Here is a 7,481-nt window from a genome sequence, read left to right as displayed (position 1 = left end):
TTATCTCTGACTGATAGTAAACCCTGTCTTTCGCCCTGTTACTGCATCACCCTGACATCCCGAGCAGCTTTTCCATGAAGAGCGTTCCCCCATGAGACCTTTTACTTTCCTGGCACGTCTGACCCAGCTAGCACCTTGCCTTTCTCCACCATAAAAAAAAAAAACACCCTCCTGGCCATTTTACAGTCTGTGCTGCAATCATGCCATATTCATCCGATATGTATGTGGGTGGCTTTGAAAAAACCTTTCACATACACACATTTTGACACAAATATTCCTGAAAACTATAAACATTCGAGTACTACAGCTTTGGCTGTTTGAGTTCATGTAAGTCAACTAGAAGTTTGAACTGGTAAAAAGTAATAAATCACCAAAGCACAAATGATTTAAAAGCCTCATAGTTTTTGTTACAGATTCAAACAGAACGCTGGAAAAAAAAACACTAACAGCCTTCTAAATATTTGTGTCGAGAGTCAGATCTTTCTATCAGCTGCTTATCATCATCAACACCTGTGAAATAATGTGAGTGGTTTGCATTAACAAATTCCCCCCCAACCCACACACACACACACCCACACAAACACACACACACACACACACACACACACACTCACCACTACACACACTACCACCACAACCGCCTCGACCCATAAAAAAAACGAAAAAAAAAAAAAACACAAAAAAAAACACAAGTAGCAAATAAATCAAAACTCTTTTTTTTTTCTTCTTTTTTTGAGATTCAATTTAAGCAATTTCAGACCACTTGCTGCAATGATTGCTAATGTTTCTGAATAGATAAATTCATTTCTACCTGTACAAAACCGATTGCAGTTGATTGCAGACCACTCTGACTACTGCAGAAGTTCAGCCGAAACAGTCACAAGCTTTTATAATCAGAGTACAATTAACAGCTACAGTGATTAAGGACCATCGTTTGGCTTTTATCATCGTTCAGCTTTGCGTGAATTGTGACTGCTGAAAAGTTTGCCTGTGTAATACACTTGATAACACACTTGAACCACATAACCCCATTATCTATAAAAAGATCATATCTGTTATCTAACGCTTTACTCTGCTTTTGATAATTACTCACCCCAATTATAACCAGTTTCACCTTTTGTACTGTTACAACCTTGAATTATACAGTATTTAATGATTAGATTAGATCCAGATGTGCAATGCTAATGCAATATCTCCCAGACGACTTGCAGCTGGAATGGCAGCTGGCGATGATTAGCTAGAGGATGGGGAAGATGTGATTATTTGGGTAGGGGGTGTAGGCATGGGGGTTTGTACCAGTACCAGTACTTAGGTTCTAAAATAAAGAAAACTTCTTAGAGGTCTACACAGCTTGTTTATCGCTTGGCTTGGTGGTAAAATTTACTTACTTGGTGGTAAAATTTACTTACCCTCATCTCATTTGCAAGTTCTCACCCAACGCCAAATCAGCTGACTAGCATGTGCTTAACCCTTGCGAGTCTATCCACTTCTTACAGAAACACATTTAGAGGTCTGCCCTCTTCTGCATACATAAGCATTTTCATTTTGTAAATTTACATTTATAGCATTTGGCAGATGCCCTCATCCAGAGCGACTAGCAACTGAGCAGTTAAGGGGAGGCTGGGGGGAAGGGGTCCCAGACCTCCCGTGAGCATAAGGAAACCCCCCATTAAGCGCAAAAAAAAAATAACTTATAGGGGGGGGTCCTCTGGTTTTCATTAAAACTAGAATACTAGACGCATTAAAATTATCATTCTGCCACTGCCACACAGAAATACACTTGGAGCACTTGAGCATTTCGATTGTTTCAGACAAAAATCTAATTTGGATTCATTTATTATATATTTGGGGCAAATAATAGACAGTATCGCTTTTAGGCAATATTCCATGAATAGTTTTGAATGCAAAGTGTTATAGGATTGTTTTTTGTGAATTTTCATTAACAAAATTTTTTTTTTTGCACTACAAAGGCTTGTTTGTGAAGGGAACATATGCTAGCTGTCAGAAGACACTTAAGTAAATTGATGATTTGCTGTCTGGGGGAGGGGCCTATTGCATTGATAGCTGCTTCATATGTATCTTGGCTATGCTTCGAGACGCAAATCACAATGGTCTCAGATTTGGAAATGCACTTCCCTAATGTGTGTGTGTGTGTAAAATCACAGATGGTGTAACACTACAGCATCATTTAATTAAGCTTGTCTTCTCCAGAAGACACTGATGGAACAAGTTACCAGTTATTTATTTACACTCTCGCCCACACACTCGAACTGCCTTAATACATCATCCGTTCTTTAAAGCATAAAAGGGATCAAAGTTCTGGAAAGTTCTCGGTTCTAGTCCTTCCGAGAAACATCAAGAAAAGAAGGTTTTTCCAGACTGCTGTGTGTTTGCTCTTATAAAACATCACGGGATCAATCGCATTAAGCACGAGATCAAACCATCCGCTCGCTGTAAGAACTGCCACTTCAGACTATTGGATCGAGCACTTCTGGAGTTCAGTTTCATCCTTAATTAGACCGAGGCAAGGTGCAAGAGATCTATCAGGGTGCATGTGGGTGTAAGCACATTTAACTATTGCTTCTACACTCTATTCTCGACACCTCTAAGTAATTAGGGACGGTGCCATAATAAGAGGTGAAGAATCTCGCTTGTTTTTCACCGTGTCTATGGCCTTCTTTCCTCTGCGCCGTTCCTATTCCACTGCAACAGACGCTTCTCTGTTTTCCTCTTCCCATTATGCATTATTGATGAAAACGAGTTGGCACCTTGTTTTGGCACTGCTCGGGGCATCCATTCTTCCTCCTGTCTTGTTTAAAAAGCTTCTAAGAGTTTCCCGGATTCATGTCATTGGCTTACACACAAAGGAGAATCATCTAAAACATCAGAAAATCGCACAGGCTTTGACACGGAGGCAGGGCTGGAGGCCAGGCAGATTGACTCAAACGCTGATAAACACCTGACACGGCTTAGAGGGAGATGGAAATTTGCCAAAAAAAAGCTTTTTTTTTAATATTAAACACGAAGTGATATAATATTTTTTCTAGATTGTGAAACAGGCTGGAGGTTAGCTCCTCCTACAAATGCTTCTTGAAACAAGGCTTTGAGAAAACATTTATGACCATAATAAACGCTGTACGGAATAACAATGAACTACATCGGCACCATATTTATGCTAGCTCCCTTCTTGACGTGCTTAGCATTCTGTATCACCTTGAAATCACAAAATCACTATATTTAATGATCTACATACTTGCCTCAGCTTATAGTACAGTGTCTTGTAAAAGCTCTCAAGTGGAACTTGTAGACTTTGGCATCCTTGGGAATCCTGTTGTTATTGATGCTTTATATAATGCAAATGTGTACATTATTATTATATATTTTATTTTATGATTGACTCACTACGTAGGCAAAATATTTGGAAACCTGCCCTTTCCAGCCATATGTGCCGGAAGCTGGAGGCACAAAATTCCATTTAAAGTTGCCTTCACTTCAGAACTAGAAGACCCAAACATGTTCCAATGTCTCAGTGCAGCTCCATAAAGATGAGCTTCACATGGTTTGGAGTGGAAGATCTTCTGCTTTAGAGCTCTGATCTCAACCTTACTGTTTTCTGGATAAATGCATATATCAATTATTTGTCTACTTATGTTTGTGTCTTGTTACCTCCTGGAAGCACATAAAGATCATTTATGACAATTAATGGCCATAGCAATCCATGGCAATAGAGCTTCTAGTTAAAAGGCTCACAAACAACCACACAGTGAGATGCAGCGCTCTATATTTATGAGATGGTATCTTGCCACACTGACTTATGAAGTTTGGTGCTCCCTGTGACTGTGCGTGCAGCCTTGTGCTGCCATCTGTTGGCGTGTTTCAAAATCTCGAAAAAGATTTTATATGACCTCGTATATATACCTGATCTTACCAAGTCTTTTGTTCTGTATTCCTTTTCTATGTTCTTTATTTTGTTTATTTTGTTAACTGTTTATTTTGTTTCATCAGGGGGTCACCTGATTTTTTATTTTTTCGAATTATTTGTCACTATTCATGACATTCGCATTGTCTACAGTCTCTGTTTCATGACAGAGCCGAGTCGACTGTGACTGCTATTACTATGTGCTCATCACTTGCCTTTGCTTCTGAACAGTCTTTTAGATTTGCCCTCTGTTTGATTAAATTGTGCCTCTCTGTGTTTGACCCTTGGCTGAATTTACGTCCTGCTTTTGGACTGTGTTTTGGTTCTGTTAATAAATCTTCCAGCATTCTGATCTGAGCAACCATCTCTAATAAAGTCTTGTTTTATTTCTGATTTGTGTATTTGTGTGGACAGCAGAACTGCCTATTACAATCCTGAATCCTGAAGTTCTTTCAGAAGTTCAACAAAAAACTTAATATTGTTGTAAAACTCAATTCAAATTTATTTCTATAGGTTCTATAGGCAGCTTTTCAGAATGCAGGAATTCTATAACAGTATTCATGTATCTTTAAATGTATGTGCATTTAAACCTAATGAGCAGCCTGGGGCAACTGTGGCAAAAAAACTCTTGTTGATATGAGGAAGAAACCTTGAGAGGAACCACACTCAAAAAAGAAAACGTCATTTGGGTGAGTGTGAGAAAGGCCAACTCCTCCATGCCAGAACCTCTAAATGTTCAGTAATGGAGAAATAGCATATGTAGAATCTTATTTTGAGTATTGATTAAAAGGTTGTGTATCTTCAAAAAAACAAAAAAAACTAAAACATAATAGTTCAATTTGTCTTTATAGATTTGCACTGGAGCAAATTTGAGATAAGTTTGTGATCAGCCTCCTTTCTTCAGCCCTGCTCTGTGTCCTCTCGGGCACAAGTTTGGTCCAATTTCAAACTTGAATGGTTGCTGGACTATTATAATTTTCTCTTATTCACTGGTGTTTACTTTAAACATATTATCATTATTATTGTGTGTTTCAGTAATTCATTTTTAACCTAATGTCCCACAAAATTGAGACTTTTCTTAGTTCACTTATAATGATTATGCACTATATATTTGTCTCTCAAAACAAATGTATAAATATTAATACATTCGGGAAAACATGACTAGTACGGATCTTATCAACGCTTCCCCCTGGACTCAGAACAATAACAGCACTTTCAAGCTTATGATTACATCTCGCAAACTACCATTAAAGCTGTAAAACGGTGCGTGGCTGCTGTTTGCTCTTTGCGCATTTCAAATTGGGAATATTGTATTGTATATTACTTAATAATACCAAATAGGTGCAATATCCGCCCAGTGATTTACACAGAGTGGTCTTCACAATGCAGACGCTAAATATGAATATATGCTTTTATTTAATATTTAATTATACTGCTGCTGTTTTTGTCAGCTGAGAAAACAATTCTTTAGTATATAGATAAAAGTTGGTGGACACCTGACCCTAAGATTTGTTCCATGTTTTGTGTTAATTTTGTTCCTGTTTGTTGCCTTATGCACGGTAGCACCTTGGTCTTGGGGAAATGTTGTTTCATTTCACTGTGTGTTGTACCGTAGATAGATAAAATGCCAATAGATGCCTACTTTTACTTTATTCCCCATTTGGTGGAAAGTGTTAGTCTTGTGGTTAAATCTCCAAGTTACTGATCAAAAGGTCAAAGGTTCAAGCCCCAGTATTCCCAATCAGCCATGCTTGGGCCCTTGAGCAAGGCCCTTAAATCTTTGCACGTCAGCATTGTTGGGATATATACATCTCTGCTGCCATGCACATGTGACAAGTTACAAGCCCTTCCACACTCCACTCCACTGGGAAGATGTTTCACTAGATTTTAGGGTGCATTTGTGAAGATTTATGCTTCAACCCCAAGTGTATACGTAAAGTACTGATTTGATGAGGTAAGGAGTCCTGGATAGATATCTGTCAGCATTCCATTTTATCTATTTTATGAATAGGGTTGAGGTCAGAGCTCTATAGCAGGATATCCTCCACTCCATGCCAAGTGAACCATATCTTCACGGAACTGGTTTTATGCACATGGGCAACACTTCTTCTATTGATCATTTCAGATAATCTTAAATGATCAGGTTATGCCGGGAATATTGCAAATTCAAATGCATTACCTTTAATGTACACTAGGGGGAATATATATACAGTGAGGAAAATAAGTATTTGGACACCCTGCTATTTTGCAAGTTCTTCCACTTAGAAATCATGGAGGGGTCTGAAATTGTCATCGTAGGTGCATGTCCACTGTGAGAGACATAATCTAAAAAAAAAAATCCAGAAATCACAATGTATGATTTTTTAACTATTTATTTGTATGATACAGCTGCAAATAAGTATTTGAACACCTGAGAAAGTCAATGTTAATATTTGGTACAGTAGCATTTGTTTGCAATTACAGAGGTCAAACGTTTCCTGTAGTTTTTCACCAGGTTTGCACACACTGCAGGAGGGATTTTGGCCCACTCCTCCACACAGATCTTCTCTAGATCAGTCAGGTTTCTGGCCTGTCGCTGAGAAACACGGAGTTTGAGTTTCCTCCAAAGATTCTTTATTGGGTTTAGGTCTGGAGACTGGCTAGGCCATGCCAGAACCTTGATATGCTTCTTACAGTGCCACTCCTTGGTTATCCTGGCTGTGTGCTTCGGGTCATTGTCATGTTGGAAGACCCAGCCTCGACCCATCTTCAATGCTCTAACTGAGGGAAGGAGGTTGTTCCCCAAAATCTCGCAATACATGGCCCCGGTCATCCTCTCATTAATACAGTGCAGTCGCCCTGTCCCATGTGCAGAAAAACACCCCCAAAGCATGATGCTACCACCCCCATGCTTCACAGTAGGGATGGTGTTCTTGGGATGGTACTCATCATTCTTCTTCCTCCAAACACGTTTAGTGGAATTATGACCCAAAAGTTCTATTTTGGTCTCATCTGACCACATGACTTTCTCCCATGACTCCTCTGGATCATCCAAGTGGTCAATGGCAAATTTAAGACGTGCCTGGACATGTGCTGGTTTAAGCAGGGGAACCTTTCATGCCATGCATGATTTCAAACCATGACGTCTTAGTGTATTACCAACAGTAACCTTGGAAACGGTGGTCCCAGCTCTTTTCAGGTCATTGACCAGCTCCTCCCGTGTAGTTCTGGGCTGATTTCTCACCTTCCTTAGGTTCATTGAGACCCCACGAGGTGAGATCTTGCATGGAGCCCCAGTCCGAGGGAGATTGACAGTCATGTTTAGCTTCTTCCATTTTCTAAAGATTGCTCCAACAGTGGACCTTTTTTCACCAAGCTGCTTGGCAATTACCCCGTAGCCCTTTCCAGCCTTGTGGAGGTGTACAATTTTGTCTCTAGTGTCTTTGGACAGCTCTTTGGTCTTGGCCATGTTAGTAGTTGGATTCTTACTGATTGTATGGGGTGGACAGGTGTCTTTATGCAGCTAACGACCTCAAACAGGTGCATCTAATTTAGGATAATAAATGTAGTGGAGGTGGACATT

Source organism: Silurus aristotelis (genome assembly GCF_946808225.1).
Source record: "Silurus aristotelis genome assembly, chromosome: 17".
In the NCBI taxonomy this organism is placed as follows: domain Eukaryota; kingdom Metazoa; phylum Chordata; class Actinopteri; order Siluriformes; family Siluridae; genus Silurus; species Silurus aristotelis.
This window is presented reverse-complemented; position numbering follows the sequence as displayed.